The sequence below is a fragment of the Callorhinchus milii genome, unplaced genomic scaffold (genome assembly GCF_018977255.1).
Source record: "Callorhinchus milii isolate IMCB2004 unplaced genomic scaffold, IMCB_Cmil_1.0 Scaffold2, whole genome shotgun sequence".
NCBI classification, from domain to species: Eukaryota; Metazoa; Chordata; class Chondrichthyes; order Chimaeriformes; family Callorhinchidae; genus Callorhinchus; species Callorhinchus milii.
In genome coordinates this window covers 118,946,282-118,949,580 of record NW_024704743.1, presented here as the reverse complement: position 1 = coordinate 118,949,580, position 3,299 = coordinate 118,946,282, and the positions used below count along the sequence as shown (strand labels likewise).

At 46.0% G+C, this 3,299-nt stretch overlaps 1 non-coding gene across 1 annotated transcript; it reads right to left on the bottom strand.

The window, feature by feature from the left end:
- Window positions 1–209: 209 nt before the first annotated feature.
- On the bottom strand, window positions 210–282 carry trnav-cac. The gene has a single exon. It is a non-coding gene; the product is annotated as a tRNA-Val (tRNA).
- Window positions 283–3,299: the final 3,017 nt, after the last annotated feature.

The window sequence follows — 3,299 nt, the reverse complement described above, 5'->3', positions numbered from 1 at the left end:
TTGTATATTTTGTGGGTGAAACGCGGCAGCCAATTGCACACAGCAGTGTCCCACAAACAGTAGTGGATTGAGTGACCAATTTATTATTATTATTTTTTTTAAGGAATTATTACCCCCAGAAAAGCGATCCGCCAATCGACTAACAACCGGGTTCCTACTTACTGCTAGGTAAGCAGAGGAATGTGGAGTAAGGAAACTTGCCCAACGTTTCGACCTGCCCGGGAATCGAACCCGGGTCTCTCGCTTGTGAGGCGAGCGCTCTAACCACTGAGCCACAGGCCTTCACTATGGTCTAGAGAGCCCGGTTCCTGTCCCACGTGGGACCGCAACACTCCTCTCTCTGGAATTCCATCCTGGAGTCCCTCCAACTCCATCCCTTGTTCAAGGTCCATCTCGAAACATACCTCTTTGACTGTGGTTTCAGTCATCTTTCTCCTCTCCCCTCAACTCCCTGCCACCCCATCCCCACCCACCCCACCACTTCACCGCTCCCCCAACCCCGGCTCCCATCAGATTAGATTCCCAGACAGCATTGTCGAATGCTTTAATATGTCCTCCCGATGTGAAAGTTGCTGTATAAATATAAACTGTATATCGTGATCATACGTTCCCACGCTGGGGGGTGGGGGAAGTTGGTGGGGGATTGTATCTGTATTTTGCAACCTTCTGTCACTAAAAGCCAGTGCAAAGAAAAGCTTTTGCAATGAACTGAATGGCAAGGCACACAGAACCCATTCGTTCTCAAGACCACGCTTAATTTGTTCCGCTCCTTTCAATTCTCCAGCAAGGCCTGAGCTCGGGGTAACAAAAAGAGGGTGAAGGTGGGAGAAAAACCTGTTCACAATCGTTGCATTAATCCTCCCCGCCCCAAATCTTGCTTTTGTTTTGAATTTGTCTCACGCATATAAAAGCTCAAGCTACTTTACATACATTTAGTTGGTCGAGGGGCGAGACAGCTTCTTTGGGAAAGTGGCGCGAATTGAAATGAACTCGCAGACAATACAGTTGTTTGTTCAAAAACAGAGAGAGCTGGGAAAACTCAGGTCAGGCAGCATCTATGGAGAAAGGAACGCGAGTCAATGTTTCGGGTCCACAACCCTTCGTCAGTTTGCTTGTATCGAAAAAAAATACTGGTTTGAAATGCTATTTCTTTGTTTGCTGAATGTTAGGAATCTCAAAGTGAAGTGAAATGTTTTTAATAATAATAATCCTTGCATTTGATATTGCGCTTTTCACGCCCCGAGACGTCTCAAAGAGCTTCACGGAATATACTGTAAAGTGTTTCGACTGTAAACATTGTGGGCGAAACACAGCAGCCAATAGCGCACAGCAGTGTCCCACAAACAGTCGTGGTTTGAGTGACCAAATTATTGTTGTGTTTTTTTTCTTGAGGGGTTATTATCAGATGTGTGGAGTAAGGAAATTTGCCCAATGTTTCGCCTTGCTGGGAATTGAACTCTTGCCAGGCGAGCGCTCTAACCACTGAGTTACAGGACTCCTCTTGAGAGAAGACGTTCCAGAAGTGTGTCGAGTTTTAAGTGGAATTGAAAAAGTAAACCCAGAACAATAGGATCTACCCAAGCGTAGGCTTACAGTTAGAGTTAGATTTAACAACAACAAGATTCCATTTATAGAGCGCCTTTCACGACGGGAGGACGTCCCAAGGCGCTGAACAGTTGGGTCAGGACCCGAGCAGGGGGGAAATGGTCAGGGTGAGGGGAGGGAAGGGAGGGAGCGAGGAGGGGGTAGAGAGTCGAGAGGGGAGATGAAGGCACGGTCAAAGAGAAAGGTCTTGAGACCGGCCTTGAAGGAGGAAAGGAAGGAAGCGGAGAAGGCACTGGGGGATGGAGTTCCAGAGCCTCGGGGCTGAGAGGCTGAAGGCCCGACCACCGATGGTAGGGCGGTTGGGGCGGGGGACATGGAGCAGACCGGAGCTAGAGGAACGGAGGGTACGGGCAGGTAGGTAGGGGGATAGTAGGTCAGAGAGGTAGGAGGGAGCAAGGCCGTGGATGGCCTTGTAGGTGAGGATGAGGGTCTTGAATTCGATCCTCGCATTTAAAAATGCGAGTGGCAGTGAAACATGTTTTGTATTTCCGGGACCTCTAGTTGCTGGAGTTGCATATAATAAGTTACCTTGGTCTCTTGAATGTAGTTTTTCTCAGAATATAATAATAATTTGGTCACTCTGTTCACGACTGTTTGTGGGACACTACTGTGTACAATTGGCTGCTGTGTTTCACCCACAAAACATACAGTCAATTCACTTTACAGTATATTCTGTGAAGTGCTTTGAGACGTCTCGAAGTCATGATAAGGTTCTATATCAAATGCAAGGATTATTATTATTATTACTGTAATTATTATTATTGTTGCTTCCTCCGTTCCTCAGATTTCCCTCCTTTTTAAAGAGCTCAGCCCTGGGACCAGTGAATCCCTGCCCCCACCCCCTCCACCACTCAATAGCTACAAAGATCCATTGTGCCTTTTCAGACGTTCATCAGCAGTGTCTACGAAGCTCGAGTCCCAGATGTCTCACAAGCAGATCTTTGATAATTCAGTGCACCCCATGGAGGTGACCTTGGAACAGTCATTAAATTGTGGGGATCGGGAGCCCAGAGGTCATCATGACCGTCGGCTTAATGTCACTGTCTTAAATTTTAAGAACGTAGGGAGTTGTTCATTTTTAATCTTAATTTAGGAGCCAATTTCCTGCGATATTGAAAAACAATTTGCAGAAAATCAGTGGCCAAAATTAATGTAATTTACATTTATACACAGCCTTTCATGTCGGGAGGATGTCCCAAAGTGCCTTATCGGTGGATCCAAGCCATTACTGTTGACGTGAGCGAGGCTGGCTTGACTGTTTATCAGCAGTTGTCTGGAGTACTGTGGACCTGCCTGGCTCAGGAGCTGGCTATAGAGGATTGACTCGATTCTGACCTCCCACCCTCCTCGATGCACTTAGCAGCAAGGATCACCGAGTAGGGAGTAAAGTACAGAGTGGAAAGTTTACAATATTTCTCTATGATAACAACAATAATAATAATCCTTGCATTCGCTACAGTGCCTTATCACGTCGTTCAGACACCTCAAAGTGCTTCACAGCATATACTGTGCTTTAAGACATCTCAATGATGTGATAAGGTGCAATATGAAATGCAAGGATTATTATTATTATCATTAGAGATAAAAGCAACAACTTGCATTTATGTAGTGTCGCGGATTGCTAACAATGGCCTAGTTTGATGCTGAGTTGTAGAGAAAGAGGAGGTCGAAGAAGAAAGTCTTTGGGTGTGATC